The sequence below is a fragment of the Emydura macquarii genome, unplaced genomic scaffold, assembly GCF_026122565.2.
Source record: "Emydura macquarii macquarii isolate MOO-44397 ecotype Brisbane River unplaced genomic scaffold, CSIRO-AGI_Emac_v2 contig_3506, whole genome shotgun sequence".
Lineage (NCBI taxonomy): Eukaryota > Metazoa > Chordata > Testudines > Chelidae > Emydura > Emydura macquarii.
The window spans coordinates 7,307,008-7,326,502 of NW_027133643.1; the positions used below are offsets into that span (position 1 = coordinate 7,307,008).

General features: G+C 39.2%; 1 protein-coding gene across 5 annotated transcripts in view; it reads right to left on the reverse strand.

Moving 5' to 3' along the window:
- The window catches only part of DAB1 (DAB adaptor protein 1), a 623,369-nt gene that overhangs the window by 207,245 nt on the left and 396,629 nt on the right, over positions 1-19,495 (reverse strand). For 4 of the 5 annotated variants that reach the window (XM_067535437.1, XM_067535435.1, XM_067535436.1 and 1 more), the window contains exon 3: positions 9,609-9,750. The gene's annotated coding sequence lies outside the window, so the exon portion shown is untranslated. Of the gene's footprint in view, positions 1-1,419; positions 1,535-9,608; positions 9,751-19,495 lie in introns of those variants that run through there. The other variant, XM_067535432.1, reaches the window with a different exon arrangement.

The following is a 19,495-nucleotide window of genomic DNA, read 5'->3' on the forward strand; positions in this document are numbered from 1 at the left end:
AGCTGAAGATCTGTCCTATTGTGTATAATTTCTTCATTCACTCAGTTAAATCATGTTTGCCAGCAATTACATAGCTCTAATGTGTGTATAAAGCTATTCTGCACCTGTTGATTACCAGGACATCCACGACAACATAGTGAAATGGAAAGATATGTAACAAGTAACTTGATTGTTAAAAAAAAAACCCCAAAGAAATCAATAAAAATTTTTTTAAAGTTATACATTCGATGTGTATGCTGATCTCTCGCTAAATAAAAATAGCAACAAGTCATGCTTCTATCAAAACGCTATCTAAAGTTCTAGTGTTTTAATAAATCAATTGCTGGTCTATGAATTTCATCCTAGGCATCATTTCTTCTCAGTTTTATACTAGAACAATCTAATTCAAAATAAAGCTCAACATGTTAAGCAGTAAAGACAGAAGAATATGTTGAGCTTCGGAAAAGTTTGGTTTGAAATACAGCACTACTTCTATATGTATACTAACAGCAGGACGGTTCGATTTCAGTGCTCTGTAAGAATTAACAGTCTTGGGAGAAAATCTTCAACTCTGCTTTGCATTAGTCCTGACAATGCTCAGTGAGAGCATCAGCAGTTCCTAGACAACCCATAAAAAGCAGCAGTACAAATCCTACAAACTCCTACTAGATGTCACACTTGCATGGTTTGTTGTTATTACCAGTCATCACCACCTTTAGATGAAAATCAATTTACTCAATGCAAAAATTTTAGACAGCACAATGTAACAGCAAAGGCAGCCTTAACGTTATCTGTTTGTCTTCTATGCCAAGAAACTGCTTCCTTTCTCTCTGTCTTGAAGTATCCGCTAATACATTTTCTTATTGTGCTTCATATCTTTAAAATGAATCACCATATTAAAAATATGTTCCTGCAAATCTCTGGTCAACTGTGTAGTGAGAATTCATTTATTATGAGACCACGTGATGCATCAGAGCTCTGCTTTTTATTTGAAAATGACATATTTTCACTTTGCTTTGATTCCACATTTGAAAATTGTTCCCATCAATCCTTCACCAGACCCAAAACTTAACTGATTTGTTCACTGAAACATTAAATGCCAACTAGAAGCCATGCAGACAAATAAAATCATTTACCAGTTTAGTGTCTGGAGTTTCTTGTCTAAGGAAAGGGAAGTATGGTTTTAGGAATGATGAGAATCCACATCTGAGATCAAAATCAATTAGCTTTAATTCTTTTGATTCTTAACTCAAGCTGAAAGTCAAAAGACTTCCTACACTGGTTAATTTTTAGACACAATTTTTGAAAATTGTTTACCTTTCTGTTTTTGAAAGGGCAATATATCCTTATTGCATTGGCCAGACTTAGTTGAGGCATTGATTGTGATCAGTGATTTTCTGCATCAGTTGCTAGTGAGGGAAAAACAGGCCATATACTTACGTTCCCCATTATGCATCATTTTCTCTCTAAACAGTGGCAGCAAACAGGCACATCCAATACTGTATTACTTTCTTCTCTCATTCATGACGGTGTCACACCCAGGCACTGTGATTCTGAAAAAGAAGCATTTCCCAGGTTCTAAGGACAGAGGTACCCCAACCAATCCATCATGCTTTGTGTGCTAATGATAGACTCATGCATAAGAGGCACCATAAGCAGTGAAAGGCAGAAGGCATGAAAAGAAGTGAATCAACTGTCAACGGTTGTGATCTGAAGGACTGCAAGGCTGTGATTAGAATTTTCAATCAGGGCTTCCACAATTCATCATGTTACTGAGGAAAGAACGTTTTTATAGGCATGTTCCTTCATCAGGCCTTTCTGCTATTAGCATAGCAAGTTCTAGAGCGCACACACAAAAATTATCAGATCTTGCTGCCTTACAGTTAAAAGCATGTATATTTGAATCTTTCGGGAGCAAAGAATAAAAGACATTCCAGGGCAGCATAACTATCATTTCCTGTTTGCATACACAAAACTGAAACAAGATGCTCTACATAATACAGCATTTCAGCTGAAATAAAACAAAATGCATGTCTCCCCTCCCCCACATCCTTCTGCTTCAGGCATGCTCCTAGACAGCTATGTACAAAGTACCTGCAGAATCTTTGACTTGGCTGTCTTTGGGGGATATCAAGAAGAATACAATCTAACAGAAATCCTTGTTCAGAATTTGTTTACATGTTCTGTGAAACTCTAAGAAATGCAAGGACAGAGTTTTTCACAAAGAAAGCACACTTACAGCCTAACTACACAAAACTGCTTTCGGTACCCGTCCAATGTAGTCATACCATAGCCAGACTTCTCAAAATAAAAAAAAAATTAAAAAAGGGTTGCTATGCTGATTTAGAGTGTGCATATGTAAATTCATAGTAACCATTTGTAGGGTCTAATTTTGAGTCAGTACAGGGAGTACTAATGCAAATTATGCTTCATTTAGAGAAAACAAGGAAGAGAAAAATGGTCTTGTAATTTAGAAGGTGTGGATTCAATTTCCAGCTCTGCCACAGACTCCCTCTATGACCTTGGAAAATCATATAATCTCTTGGTGCCTCAGTTCCCCATCTGTAAAATGGAACAATGTTTCCCTATTGCACACAAGACTTGTAAGAATAAATTAATTAATCTGTGAAGCGTTCCAATACTGTAATGATGGGCATCAACGGAAGATCATAATCTTGTGATAAGATCTGGGCTGACAGATGCCTGCATGCCCATGGAGGACTGCAAACCTCCATGTGGGTTAGGGATCTGTCTGAATGGATCTCATGGCAGAGTCAGTATCTAAAAATCCAGATCAGTAGGCAGACAACCAAAGATCAGCCATTTGCTAATGCATGCAAATAAAGCATTAATTTATGCTGAAATTTTCATGTTAACTCACAAGTAACATGCATTAAAAACACTACATGCATGTATATAATTAATGCCTTTAAGGTCTTGCCCTCACTTTGAAACATGAAAAGACACTAGGCTTTTTTTCAAGTTTCAAGTTAAAAATAATTAATAAACAAAGCCATTTATTTCAAATGGCTAAGAGGAATCAATTTAACCCTAAAATGGAGGTGAAAAAAAATCATTTTCTAGACAACATTTAATTAAAAAATATTGCAACAGTATTCACACAGCAATGCACATGAATTAAACCACTGAACAGTCTATTTTCCCTCTTGGCTACGTGCAGGAATTCTTTGAGACCTATAGGTGCTAAGCACATGAACTAAGGGGAAACTTTACCTCTTGGATATGATTGCTGCTTGTCTCCAAAGCACAACAAATATGTTTTTGGTAATATTTATTTCAGCTTGCAGTCAGCAGATACTCTTTAAATTGTTACATGGGCACGTCTGTGTCTTTGGTTTGATTCTTGGCTGCGTTCATTTCTCACAATGCAGTAATTTGTAAAAGCATAGATTTTTATAGGTAGATGTTTCAGAATTATTAACCATTAAAAGCTTTTTATGTGCTAATTTATAATCATTTTTATTAGTTATCGTGTTAAAACTAGAATGTCTTAATTATTTTCCCATTAAGGAAGAAATCAACAGATATTGCAAATTATCTGGTCCTAATCCTGTAATGAACTCATTGTGGGCAACCCCTTTTGGCCACACTGAGCCTCCTGTAAAAAGTGAAACGGGAAGCTCCATTTGGTCACAAGGGATCCAACCTCACAGAGCCCCATTACAGGACCAAGGTCTTAGATGGGTGGAGTCGGAAAACACAGCTATAGTAGATATGCTGAAAACCTAGAAAGAAGAACAATTTACATCAGCTAAAACGTCAGCCTGTTTTTCTGACATCTCTTCATGGATGTCTAGACATGAATTCAAGCTCAATATGGCTAAAATAGAGCTCCTAATCTTTGCCCTAAGCCTTCCCCTGACACCTCCTTTCTTGATCACTGTGGACACTCCAGCATCCTGCATGCCCCTCGGGTTCATAACCTGGGTGCATCTTGGACTTGGTCTTCTCTCTAGGTACCCACATGCAGATTGTTTTTGCATAACATCTCTGAAATGCAGTCTTTCCTATCCATCCACATTGCTAAAATTCTCATCCAAGCTCTCACCTCACATCTCAATTATTGCAACATCTTCAGGCCTTGACAACTTCAATCTTGCCGCACTCACCTCCATTCAGAATGCTGCTGCAAGGAACGCTGTCTTAGCCAGTTGCTTTGACTATCTCATTCCCTCTCTTTGAATCCCTCCACTGCCCCTCCTTCTCTACTGGATCAAGCATAAACTGCCTGTCTTCGCTTTCAAGGCGCTTCATGGCATATGGCCACCCTACCTATCATTCACTACTGAAATGTCGATTCTCACCTTCTCCTGGCCAGTGACGCCAGCCTCCATTGCTCACTTGTTAAATTTTTGAGAAAGCACCTTTGTGTATTCTCTCATGCTGTCCCTCACACTCGGGCAGATTTCCCCATAAGCATCCATAAAGCTACCTCATTATCATCCTTCTAATCCCTCCTCAAACCTTTCCTTTGCCATAACGCCTACAAAAGAAGTGACACTGGAGTGCTGAGACTACTGCGTAGCATACTAACCAACACTGTCTCATTGTTTCCTTGTCCTCCCCCATCTGTCTATATCCATCTGCTGTCTCGTCTTATATGAGATTTTAAGCTCTTTGGGGCAAGGATTTTTGTTCAGTCTTTGTATTGCACCTAGTACAATGTAGGTCTGGTCCATGACTCGGGTTCCTTGGTGCTACAAAAATGCATGTTCAAGACATCATTAAGAATCACATCAACCTGATTTCATCCTATAAATCTCAAATCAAATCTCCATTCCAGAGATGATAAAGAATGTAGAGTGGCCTAAAAATTGAACCTCTCTTGCCATTCATTGTAAAATAACACTTGTAGAGAAAACACACTGTAGATACACAAATCCTCTCTATTCGGTAATCCTTACGCGTAATCTTCTAGTGACCTACTTTGACCTTTCTATGGCATGAACATCTCTCAGCATTTGCCAATTGCTGCAGATCATTTCACCCTGTGATCAGCTGCGTATTCAGCTATTAATTTAGGGAAGACAGCATTCAAAATGTGTGGGTGTGAACTGGCGTGACAGAGGGGTTTTGGACTTCAACACATTTTAACATAGATTCTAGCATAGGTCATATGTAAAACACCTAGAGGTTCCTTTTTAACCATAGAAAGAAATCATTGTAGGCCACTGTAGATACACAGGTGCCTTTATTAGGTGCTATTGAAATAGCAGTTATTTATCTAGTTAATGTATATTTTATTTAGCTAGTTAAATGCCATCTAATAAATGCACATGAGTGTCTACAATGAGCTGATTCAGCATAAAATATCTATGAACTTCTGGGTTAGCCATGCCCAGTAAGGTCACTGATACTAACTCTGCAGCTGTTCCACCTACAAAGACAGGCTGGCTGGCCACAGTGAATTATGAATTAGTATTCACCTGTGTGTACCTCTACTACCCTAAATTGGAGAGAAGAATAGGGGTCCTCATTAACAATCACTGTGATAGAACTACCCAACTATCAAATACTGTAGGGGACTCCCTCACTTCCCCAGATTACCTTTGGCAGCAGGCCAGAGCAGAAATTCCAGCCTCATGACTCATCTTTGAGACATTCAAAATGCTCCCACTGCAATCAATGTATCTTATGGAAAGATCCTCTAATATATTTCTGCATTCCAGTTGTGGGTTTTTGTATATAATTTGTGAAACCACTGTAACAACTTCAATCTTGAAGTTACAAGAACATAAAATAGGCCAGACGTTAGTAGGTTTACCCAGGTAAACCAATCCTGAGAGACAGATTGCATCACTCTTCCAAAATGGTGACCATAGCTGAGCAAAGATTTCTAGTGCCCTCTGGAGGTTCAAAATATCACAAGGGCCTTAATCTAATTTGAGAACCATCTGCTTGCTTCCTGAAGACTTCACACCACTTTTAGGAGTCAGGAGTCATTTAGGACTGTGAAAATAAATAAATAAATCTCATCACTAGAGAAACTGCATATGAAGTTACTTTTTTTAAAATACAGTTTCATATAAATGTAAAATAAGCATCACTGTTTAGTTTTCAGTGCATGGGAGGAGGAGACGCAGTTTCCACAGGTGAAAAATGGATAAAGAGAAAAATATGTGGTTATAGATATTAAACGGACAAAAATTAGGAGAAATGTAGTTTTGTCCCTTGTGAAATCTCCTAGTGTTGGCAGTAAAAATCAGTAAGTATTTACTGCCTGACCAAAAAAAAAAAAAAATCACAATTTCAGGCATGCAAATGAATACTTATGAAGCGATCATATAGAACAGTGTCAGTGGTTTCTCCATCATTTTACTTTAGCTAAAGAGTCACACAGTGATCATTTCCAAATACTCCAAATACAAAGAAACTCAGGCCTCCTCTTCTGAGGTGCAGGTAAGACTGCAACCCATTTGTCAGGCGCCAATATTCCAATTTACAAGTACTAGAAAGCAACATATAAGGTCCTGTTTATGATTAAAATCTTTTTAGCTATAACACACCCTGCTAATAAAGAACTTGCAATGCTCTTTCTCTGAATCTTTTGTATGCTTTCTTTTACAGTTAAAGCCTTTTAGCAAAAATGATTCTCACCTTATTCTCTGCGTAGCCTTAACAGAACCCTGATATCATATACATTTCAGAATGACGATGTACATTACAGATAGTAGGTCATTTTCCAGTATGCTATCAAGTCAAGAACTATTTTGACTTACATGTATGACCTTTATAGCTAATGACTGATCAGTGCATCATAGTTACAAAAACAACTAACCTCATTCCCCTTATGTTCCTGTCCCCTTATGTTCCTTAAAACAAATAAATCAGTATGTTGACTGATGTAAATACCTAACTGCCAGTCATTTTGCTCTCTCTTTTCTCCATCAGTCTAGCCTCTATGACCCCAGTGATGCAGAGCTGTGATTAAATGTTAACGATATATAGCACCCAGAGTGATAAACTAAGTGAACAATTATAAACAAATAACACAGTTCACCATAATGCTGTAAAATAGATTATTTGCCTTTGTATATATTTTTGAAGACAGTCAAGGCACTGGTATTTTTTTACCAATGCAATACCATTAGTACTTAATGGTGGAAAGCACAGGAGAGCAACATACAGTTTACAAATAAAGGCAAAATGTGAAAATTTTAACAATACAGGTTTATCTTCCTCATGAATTACCTATGATTTGTTTTATTATAAAACATCCATTGTTTCCACATTTGCAGATTACTTCCTGGATCTATTAACTAGAATGGGAGAAATGCATTTTTCTGTCTTATTCCCTGGAACAAACAGAATATGTCTCTCTAAACTGGTGATTCGAAACTAGTAACATCATCAAGATATTTCCAGAACATAATAAGCAACTCCCTAAAAACCTACAAAAAAAAATAGGTGGGGGGCAGGGAGGAGGTTTAAGTGCACTGATAATACAATTTGAATGCATGTGAGGGATTAATAAAGATCTGGTAAGATTTTTCTAGATTTACTCCAGGGAAGCATATTCTGCAATGTTCTGTAGTAGATAATGAACAACCTACGTATACTACAAGGCTCATACATAGAATTCCAGGAACTACAAGGCTTCTTTGTAACTTAGATACCCAAAAGCGCACATTTCTGTTCCAGCCTTTGCACCCTGGACCCTTGCCCACTGCAAAAGGTAACTCCCTACTCCTCTGCCTTTATGATTGCACATCACAGGTTCTAACAGTTTCTGATAAACAACAGAACTATTTTTATTTACTTGTGTCCACCCTCCTCAATCTGTCTTTCTTGGGGAAAGTAGTTCATAGTTAAATAAAGCCTGAGTTACAAAGTTCTCATAGTCCAAAGGATCATGAGAGAAAAGGATTTAAGTCCCTTTTATATGCCATTAATCTTGAGAATTGAGGATAACACCTGATATTGCTAGTAAATGGCAGAAGTTATTCCCATTATGTTCTCATTAATAATGCACCACTTGCTATGAAAACCTTTTGTAAATCATGTTTAAATTACTGCATCATAGATATTTGAGTAACATTAAGACTGTGACACAAACAACAAAAGCAAGGAAATTAAGTCTGACATTTCAGCTTTATCTCATCCCATTGCTGCCTAAACATTGTAGCTACATGCATGGCAGGCAAAGCCCTCTGGCCTTTATTCACCTAAAGTTCTTGATGTGGAAATCAATCCAGTTTTAATTGTAAGAGCTCCCATTTGTCAAACTGGATTAGTTTTTATGTCTCCCCCATCTCACCCCAAATGCTCCTCACAGCACTAAGTCCTGACACTGGAGAAAACTAAAGGGCGAAATCCTGGCCCCAATGTCTTCAGTGTGCTTTGAACCTGTGCCAGACCCTTTCAAAATCAAGGAAAGTATATCCATTGACTTCAGTGGTCTCTAGGTCAGGTTCTCTGCATTTTATATGTAGACGACTACCTGTTTTTCATTATAAAGTCTCTTTGCTGAAAAGCTGATATAATGCCTCCTTCAGCCCCTTCTCTTCCTCAATGGTCCGACCCACTGCACCCCTTTTTCCAGTCTAAGTGACCCACAGACCCCTCATTTCCTGCAACCTCTACCACCCTGGAGCAAAGGCCCCTCCAAGAGAGTCCTTAAGCAGGCACTTCTAATGGGAAATCTCCCTATGTTCCTTGCTTATTCTTCACTTTGTTAAGCCACTGACCGCACCACTCAGGAGCACAGACTCACTGAACTACTCATCCTCCCATAGCTTTCTGCTCTGTGGAGCTGTTGATTCCCACAAAAGTAAGCAAAATGGCAGAGTTATGTTGCATCTGAAAAAATAGGGAAATTATACAGCAATATAAGTGACTGCATAATTGCTTAGGTCTGAGGCCTTGCTTGTAGAATTGTGTTGTGTTCTCAATGTGCGGTGTATTTACACGTGTATAGCTCCCATAAAAGTTAAGTGAAATTACATGTGCGTATATATCACAGTAAAACTTACCCCTCTGATCTCAAATCAGCCTTGAATTACCTCATGTTGCTCAAGAAAGAAAGACCCTCACAAAAAATACGTGGAAAATGACCTCCAAAAAAGCCATTATAAGATATTGGGTGTAATTTGTAAAAGTGCTTGGGAATCATAGATAGGATGTGTCTACACTGCAAAAAAACCCCAAACACACACATACACACACACACCGTGGGGCAGTAAGTCCGGGTCTATTGACTCGAGCTCGCACTACTGGGCTAAATAGTCAAACACTCCCACTTGGGCTCCAGCCTGGGCTCTGAAATGCTCCCCCCGAGTGTGTTTCCAAGCCCAGGTTGCAGCCTTAGCCCAAATATCTTTACTCCTATTTTTTTGTCCTGTAGCACAAGCCCCAGTCAGCTGATCCAGGCTCAGACTTGCTGACGCAGCGGGTTTGGTTTGGTTTGCAGTGCAAACGTACCTTAGGGGCCCAAGTCCCAATGAAGGTCAATGAGACTTACGCTTCTAAGTTATCTGATCCCTTTTGAAACTTTTACCCAGGAAGTATAAATGTTACAAACAAGCTCAGGATTTTAAAAACACTTCAAATTGTGCCCCCATAGAGGGCGCTCTTTTCGTCTGTTTTCATACAGTGCACACAGAACTCACCTTTAGCCACACAGAAGTGGGGAGCAGCACCCCTGAGATACAATGCCTCCTTGTGCTCAGGTCCCTACAGAGGGACTCCACTCTCAGTACTCTCCACGCAGTCCATCAACCATGTGCAAAAGGGGAAGGTCTCTCTTCAGGTCTGCAAAGGAAATCAGTGGGAGCTGGATGTACTAATCAGAAAGCAGGTATAGCCCTTAGCATAAAAACAATAATAAACTTTTTCAAACTGTCAAAAACCCACCCTCAAATCCTTACTCTTAAAGTAAGACCTTTTGTTCACAAGTTTCAGGACAATTTTTATGGCTGAGTTACCCATGTCTTTTTAATGAAACCACAGAACACTGCTGAGAACATCAGCCCTACTACGTAATTCACATTAAATAAATCACATATTAAATTGTGTATACATGTCTACATATATAAATGGGGCTAGCAGTGCTGCCTATTATTAAGGTTGTCTGACATTTCCCATTATAAGACCCTGTTTTCAGTTGCTTATAACTTTGCAAACTAACAATTTGGGATGAAATTTTACATGCAGTGTCTGTCTCAGGCTGTAATTCTTTTATCTATCTGTTTTTGAACAGTTCAGCCATTTTTGAAAATGATCACACTGTATCTTGTGACATTTCAGCCCTATACATGATTCCCTGGAGCATTAATATGACCCGTAGACAAACTAATAATGAATATTGTACAAACAGATCACAGAGGTTTTGAAATACTATACATACAAAATGGTGGGATGGGTCTAAATTAGCTGTTTCTACTCAAAAAAAGAGATCTTGGAGTCATGCATAGTTCTCTAAAAACATCTGCCCAATATGCAGAGGGAGTCCAAAAAACTAACAGAATGTTAGGAACCATTAGGAAAGGGATAGTTAATAAGACAGAAAATAGCATAATGCCACTAGATAAAACCATAGTATGCCCATAGCTTGAAAACTGTGTGCCGTTATGGTCGCCCCATTCAAAAAAAAAAAAATATCGCAGAATTGGAAAAGGTACAGAGAAGGCAACAAAAATGATTAGGGGTATGGAACAGATTCCTTATAAGGAAAGATTAAAAAGGCTGGGACTGTTCAGCTTAGAAAAGAGATGATTAAGAGAGGGATATGATTTAGCTCTAGAATATCACAAATGGTATGGAGAAAGTGAATGAGGAAGTGTTTCCCCCTTCACAAAACACAAGATCTAGGGAATCACCCAATTAAATTAATAGGCAGCAGGTTTAAAACATAAGGAACTACTCCTTCTCCCAACACACAGTCAACCTGTGGAACAGGCTGCCAGGGGATATTGTAAAGATCAAAATATAACTGGGTTCAAAAAAGAATTAGATAAGTTCCTGGAGGACAGGTCCATCAATGGCTATTTGCCAAGACCGTCTGGGATACAACCCCATGATCTGGGTATCCCTAAACCTCTGACTGCCAGAAGCTGGGACTGGATGATAGGGAATGGATCACTCAATAATTACCCTGTTCTGTTCATTCCCGCTGAAGCATCTGGCACCAGCCACTGTTGGAAGACAAGATACTGGGCTAGACAGACCAGCAGTCTTCCCCAGCATGGTTATTCCTTATGTTTAACAACTTTTTAGTAGAAAAATAAAAATAATTTCCTTAAGATAGTATACAACTATGTTTAGCAAACTTTTGAAAGCTGTCCCCTTCATTGCATGTTGTTAAAAGACTAACCATCTTAATGCAGACATCTTCCACACACCCTGTTCTAGTTGTTCACATGCTGGAGGGGCAACCCCCCCACATACTTTGGAAAATGATACTCTGTCTTCTTTCTTACAAGCTTAAAGGATTATTATTGGCAATACCCATTGAAATGAATGGAGTATTTTATACATTGGAGCTATTATTTCAGGCTCTCTGCAAACTCAGGTGGACATTGCCACATCATTTGTACCTGAAACACATTTTGAAGTCTTTATCTGCAACCACAAACACTGGAGACTTACTGATATGCCGGAGAATTAACAGGTCTGCCTGCAACCCACAAGTAGTCCTTGAAGGGGGTAAATCCCACTTTGAGAAGTGCAGATGTGCAGTGTTAAGAGTAATTTGTAGTTTTGCACTTTTACCAATAGATGATGCCAGTAATTTCAACACTTTATTTAGTATAACAAAACTATGTATGTATGCACATAAAAAATCAAAAAGGAAAAGGAAATATTTTCTAAACTAGTGTCAGTCTGTTACTGACTGTCTGCCTGTGACTTCTTCCTTGTCATATTTTTATTACAATGGGAAAGGACTTTCACATCATTTTAATATTTTATCTTTTAATATTACTCATCTTCTAGAAGATATGAGATAAAGATAAACAAGATCATAAACACAGAGAAAGGAAATTAAAATAAATAAAAAGTATACAAGGAAGGGAAAGAAAAGCTAAGAACTTTACTCCTATATCCATGTTATCCCTATAAATTTGTTTTTAATTAGCACTATTTGTTCTCACACCACATGCTGAAAACTGAACTGAAGATTCTAAGTACTTTTCTACACAGCCTTTTCTACATTGCCCATTGTGTGCTAGTCTTTTGCTAACATCAGCATCTAAGAATGCTATTGTTAATCACTGAAAATGTGCTCCCAGATACTAATATCATCCATCCTCAGAGTGGGTAGAGAAGACATCCTCTGCTGTCTCTATTCTTTCATATTTACAAGCCAACAGTACATCTTACTGCACAATGCATCCCATTCAACCATATGTTCTGCTTTATCCCCAACAGCCTATCTTCTTATGGGGAGTGACTGTTGGAATCACTATGAACCCAGCAAAGACCCAAATATAAAGGCACAAAGGCAGCATTGTGTATAAACAGCATTATCTCAGGCAGCAAGCCTTAAATGCTTGATGAGACAATCTAATGGAAATGGTTTTGCCTCTTTCAGGCCTAAAGTACAGGTCTGCTTTGTGAGGGACTGCTGTATCATAGACTTCTGCAACTAGATGGTGAATCTTTCAGCCCAGACAGGATGGTTTACTAGCACCAAAACTAGAGTTAGCCCAAAATCCCTTTTATCATGGAAACTGTAAAATAGACTGAATGTATCACATTCCTTCTCTGTCCTAATGGACTGAGCATCAGTGATTGGAAGTGAAGGGGATGATGTGAAGTTTTCTACAAAATCCTTTGAATAAGGTCAACAAAAATTATTAGGAGTATGGAACAGCTTCCATATGAAGAGAGATTAAAAATACTGGAACTGTTCAGTTTGGAAAAGAGATGACTAAGGGAGAACATGATAGAGGTAAATGAAATCACAAATGGTGTCCAGAAAGTGAATAAGGAAGTGTAATATATCCCTTCACGTAACACAAGAACTGTGGGTCACCCAATGAAATTAATAGGCAGTAGGATTAAGACAAACATAAGGAAGTACTTCTTCACACAACGCATAGTCAACTTGTGGAACTCATTGCCATTGGGATGTTGTGAAGGACAAAAATATAACTGGGTTAAAAAAAAATTAGAAATGTTCCTGGAGCATATTTGCTATTAGCCAAGATGGTTTGGATGCAACCCCACGCTCTGGGTATTCCTAAAACTCTGACTGGATGACAGGGGATGGATCACTTGGAATTGCTCTATTCTGTTCATTCCCTCTGAAGCATCTGACCACTGTCAGAAACAAGATTCTGGATTCGATGGACCATTGGTCTGACCTAGTACGGCCGTTCTTATGTTTTTATGGTGACTCAGCAAGTCAACACTTTGCAGTTTTACAGTACAAACTAAATTTTCTGATTGTTGGGGAGGGGAAGAGGGAACCAAGAGATATCAGGGAAGCACCTGGTTTGGATAGCAGGGAATTTGGGATTGATTAAGGTAGTGATGTCTCTCAGAGACATTATTGCAGGAAACCACACTCCGAAACTAACATCAGTTGCATTCCCAGTAAGTTATCTGGGAAAATAAAGATTTGCTTTATTTTTATGCAGATGATGACTGGTAGGTCCAGGTCTATCTCAGAATATCCCAGCACCAAATGATACTAATACTTTCCATTTACATAATACCTTTCATCTGATCTCAAATCACTTTACAAAACAGGGAATCAATATTTTAAAGATAAGAGAATGGAAGCAGAGAAAGGAGAAGACCAACATTTTCAAAAGCATCCACCAATTTTGTGTCTCTCACTTTTTTTGGATGCCCAAACTGAGACTACTACGGCATCATTTTCAGCGATTTCTTGAGTATTTAGAACTTGATCCTTAATTGGGGTAAATCAATATCACTCCATTGAAGTCAATGCAACAATACTGATTCAGACCATCTCAGTATCTGGACCTTACAGCATGCAGCAACATTACCTGTCCTGGGCGAACTGCTGTATCCTGATCCCAAAGTATGGTAGAATCTAACATGAGAAAAATTCTATTCTTATTACAGTTGGCAGCAAACATCCAAAACATGCTTGAGACACTTTTTACATCCTTACTGCCTCACTTACAATTGCTCTAGAGCTGCCCTAGACTTTAGGTTGTGGATGTTTTACCTAGGTAGCTTTTAATGAGACAATACTTCATTGATGAGGATTTCAGACCACGTTTTAAAATACATGGTAGTCTCTACACTACCTCTAAAGGTTCTCTTGCTTTGCTTTACCCAGCCACCTCAAAACAGCACAAAGGAGTGAAATTCCTTTAAATCAGCTACCAGCTCTCGTTTAATTTACAAAGACACTTTTGTTTTGGTAGTAGAGTGTTCTTGTAAAAATAAACGGCCAGACTACAGGAGGCCAAGGTGCCTCAAACTGGACACTATTTAAAATCTGTGTTTAAGTATCTTATCCAAGGTCTTACAATGACACACTGGGAGAGCTGGGACTAGAAATAAGGTCTTTGGACTCCTATTCCCCTACTTTAGCCAGAACACCATGGCATAAGACCACAATCACCTTCAGATTAGAAACTGCAGTTCCCAGAGGCAATATTCCACTTTGACCCCAGAGGAAAGCCATTTGGATGAAGATGAAGCATTGCATGTTAGGGTCTTTTATCTCTGCAAACCACATCTCTTTATTGAAAATGTTTTACAGTACATTTGGAACTCCACCCGCCTACTACACTGCAATATAAGGGCTATATTATTGTTGGCTTTTCTCAGTACCATCATTCAGTCCAATTATTACTCTTGTCACAATCACATTCCAAATACTCAGCTCCCAAGGACCCTCTTATAAACTGGGAGAAGCAGAATTACACTGTTTTTTTCCCCAACAACTCAAAACACTTATTGGTTACTGTTTATTTGTAAAATACACCAATAAATGTAAAAAGAGTTGCCCAGGAGATTCAGCACAAAACCCTGTAAGCAATTAAATGCTTTGTGCTGAAATTACGTTTCCTTTCAAGGTCCACACTGAGGAGTCTTGAAGATTTGTAACTGAAACACTAGTAAGAGGAGAAAGACACGGCAAATAAACACCATCTTTCTTCTGGGACTTTTCACAATTAAAGAAGAAATTTGGTATCAAACAAAATAATTTTGCTTAAATCCTTTGGAGAAAGTTGTTACTCATTCTAGCGGAGGCCTGTTCAGTATCTTCCATATGCTATCCCAATGCTAAGACACGATTCCCAACTGAGTGTCAATCAATGTAAAATTGGTCCATCAGGCAGTATAATCCATACATGACACCACATAGGCTGGACTGTATTTATATACAATATTTATATATATTCTCTTTCCAAGATCCTTTGAATGGCAATGCAATACAATGTAGAAGAGAAGCAAGCATTGCCTGTGCTGATCCAGACATATGACACAATTCATGCACTGTACTCTGTAACAATGAAATGGGATTTATTCAGCCTCTGACAGTGATGTCAAATGTGACCCAAAACTGATTTCCTAGAGGGCAGCACAATTCTTATTGATTTCCTGAGCTCCATTTCTCCTGCCTAACAAACCAGTTTTTCAAGTTACCTTGGGAAACACCAAGATATCATAAGAAAAGATTGATAGGGTCTGTTCGCGTTGCCTAACAAAATACATCTCGCATCATCCAGCTTAAAAATATCAGATTTTAAAAATCACTGTGGAGCAGAGGGAGAGAATGTAGCACAATCCAGCAAAAGAGAGTAAAATAATCTGAACTGTATAAAGGCTATACGTGTCCTCAGAAAAGCCAATAACCCAGAGGTCAGAGCACTCACATGAGATATGGGAGAACAATTTCAAATTCCTGCTCTGCTTGATTCAAGTCTGTTTGAACAGACTTTTCTCACATCCCAGGTGAGGGCACAAACCCTCTCAGGCTACGTCTACATTATGAGCTAGGAGTGAGATTCCCACATCACATAGGCACACTTGCACTGAGCAGTGGAAAGCAGTGGCACAGGCTGAGTACAAACCCGCTTGAACCCCACTGGTGTGCACTTCACACATGCTGTCTATGCTACCCCAGCTATACCACTAACACTAACTCATTGAGAGCTAGTGTATGTCTACAGGCATTGGGAATCACACCCCCAGATCCAGGTGCAGACATACCCTTAACTTTGCCTCTTGAAGCAGTTCCACTTTGTATAAGTAATTAAATATTCAAAGAGTAGTTATCAGTGATTTGCAGTCAACCTGTGGGGATGTATCTAGCGGGATTCCGCAGGGGTCTGTCCTGGGTCTGGCACAATTCATTAATGACTTGGATAGTGGAATGGAGAGTATGCTTATAACATTTGCGGGTGACAACAAAGTGGGAGTTACTGCCAGCATTTTAGAGGACGGGATTAGAGTTTCAAATGACTGTGACAAATTGAAGAACTGGTCTGAAATCAACAAGATGAAATGCAATAAAGCCCAAGTGTAAAAAACTACACTTAGGAATTAAAAATCAAATGTATAACTACAAATGGCTAGAGGGGCAATACTGCTGAAAAGGATCAGGGGTTATAGTGGATGACAAATTAAATATGAATCAACAATGCAATGCAGTTGCAAAAAAAGGTAAATATCATTCTGGGGGTATTAACAGGAATGTCATATGTAAGACACAGGAGGTGTCTCTGTCTCTCTCTGCTCGGCACTGTTGAGGCCTCCACTGGAGGACAGTATCCAATTTTGGGTGCCATACTTTAAGCAAGATGTGAATAAATTGGACAGAGTCCAGAAGAAAGCAACAAAAATGATACAAGATTTAGAAAACCTGACCTATGAGGAAAAGTTAAAAAAATGGGGCATAGTATTGACAAAAGGCTCACGGGGGACCTGATAAAAGACTTCAACTGTCTTAAGGGCTATTATAGAGAAGACAGTGATCAATCGTTCTCCATGTCCATTGAACGAAAGACAAGAAGTAATTGGCTTAATGTGCATACAGGGAGATATCAGGAAAAACTTTCTAATTAAAAGGACAGCAACCCCTGGAATAGGCTTCCAAGGAAGGTTGTGAAATCTCCATCACTGGATGTTTTTTGGACAAATACCTGTCAGGGATATCTAGGTATACTTGGTCCTGCCTCAGCAAAAGAGCTGAACTAGACGACCACTCAAGGTCCTTCCAGCCTGAAATTTCTATGATTCTGTGACTGGGCCAGAGAAAATGAGAGATTAACTCTATAGCCTAGTGTTAGGGCACTTACTTGGGATGTAGAAGACCAAGTTCAAGTCCCTGTACAAAGCAGGGACGTGAACTCAGATCTCCCATGCCTTAGTGGGTGTCCTAACCACCAGGCTTTTGTCTATAAAGGGGTGGAGTTTTTCCACAAAAAAAGGTTTGGATTTTGGGTGCTAGGGCATGGGTTACCTCAGCAGCTGACCTGACTTAGGCTCCTACCTCCAGGAAAGAGTTCATAACTGAGAACCCTAAATTGAGGAAGGTGCCTTCCTCTGGCCCATCAATCAGGCACCTAGAGGCCCAAATTAATTGGAATTAGGGTCTTAAATACCTTTTCTCAGCATGCATAATCTCTAGGTGTGCTGTTCAACTTCCTGGCTTCTAAAGATTCCTTTCTGAGGGCTGGTCTACACTGCCACCAGCGGTCAACGGGAGATATGCAAGCTACATAATGTGTCCCATCAATATACTTACATTGACGTATCGCAGTGTTTTCACAGGGCTGCATCAATAAGAGATGCCCTCCCATCGACGCAGCCTTACTCCTTTCGGGGAGGTGGACTAATGGTGTCGACCGGAGAGCCCATCTCCCATCGACTGAGTGGGTCTACACGACCTGCTCAATCGATCCCACTGCATCCATCGCTGTGGAGCCTGCACTATAGACATACCTTTAAACACCTACGTTTGTTCATTCTTCAACTGGGGAGCCAGGGCTGAGAATTCCACTAGGTGGCAGGGCACCTAGAAGTTATGCATTACAATGCCTAAGCCTTTAATGGATCTAGCCCCAAGACTCTGATATAGCAAACTACTTAGACATACACATAAAACTTCATGCTTGTGAGTAGTTCCCACTGAAGTCAACAGGACTACTCCTCCAAAGTCAAGCACTTTGCTGGATCGTGGCCAAAGTTGCCAAAGACGTAGGGGTTGAGTCAGTGGATCCCAACGGCAAAGATCCACCTGCTATTTCCACCCACCCATAAGAGTCCCGAGACTGTTTTTGTGGTTGTGGAGAAGTTATTAGTGTTGTTCCACAGGTTGTGTGTTGAGGAGGATTCCACATCTTTCACAGGATCATCCTGTGGTAAATCCAGCAACTCAAGCTTGGTACGGTGGGATTTGCTCAATGGCAAAGCCACATGTACCCAAACCAATCACAATTTGGTATAAATGTAACACAGCAACAACAGGCCAGATCCTTAGCTGATGTAAATCAGCAGAGTTCTATTGATTTCAAAGGAACTACACCAAATTACATCAGCTGTGGGTCTCACCTAATGTTTTCGAGAGGATCTCTCTCTCTGATTGGGAATCTAAGGACACATGATTTGTGAGACTGGATCAGTCAAATGGTCCATTAATTTGATCTCCAGCACTACTCAACACTGAAACTTCATCAAAAGGCAAAAATCATAGATCTGACCAATTGAGAAATGGTACATGGGAATGGGGGAGAAGAGAATATTTCTTACCCTTCTGCAATCATCCTTGTGACATTTGATTACCTTATCCTATCAGGCACAACTACCAGTGTCATCACTGGTCATAAAATGATCCCTCTTCAATTCAGTGACAGAATTTATACTCCTGCAGACTGACTATACACTGTACAATGGATTGCCTGTTGATATGTTTGCTACTAACTAAAGTTTAATTAAAAAAATTAACATCCAAGTGTTCTAAGATATAGAAGACCAGAAGCCTGGTCATTGTGCAATAGTGACTGACTAGCTTAGAACCTACTAATATACAGGGAGCAACATCATCATAGGAAGGAATTCACCCATATCACCTTTGCCACATCGCCTTTGAGGAAGAGGGGAAAATATAGATTAAGGGAAGAGCCCTAATTTCATGGTATAGTAAATGTACCGTTAGGACACAAGATGAACTTACATCTGTCAGGTCAATCTCATCTTGCAATAAAGAAATATTCTTTTGTTTATATACTTTATACCTGAGATTGAAGAAAATTTGGCATAAAAGGCGATAAGAAAGGAAATGGCTTAACTGCATATTTTATTAGATAAAGGAGTGAACTGTAAAATTGAAATATTAATAAAATATTTGCTGCATTGACTGTTGCTTAACTGAATAGCAGTATGGTTTTATGAAGATCAGCTGGATCGCATTAAACTTTAAAAGTAGTTTGCCGTTTTCATAATTACCTTTATGCTTGACTTAATCACATTCATAACTCCCAGGATCCCGCTCCCTGAATTCCCTAATGCAGCAACGCCATGAGGTGCAAGCTATCAGAACACTAGCAGTCCTTAAAGTTAACTT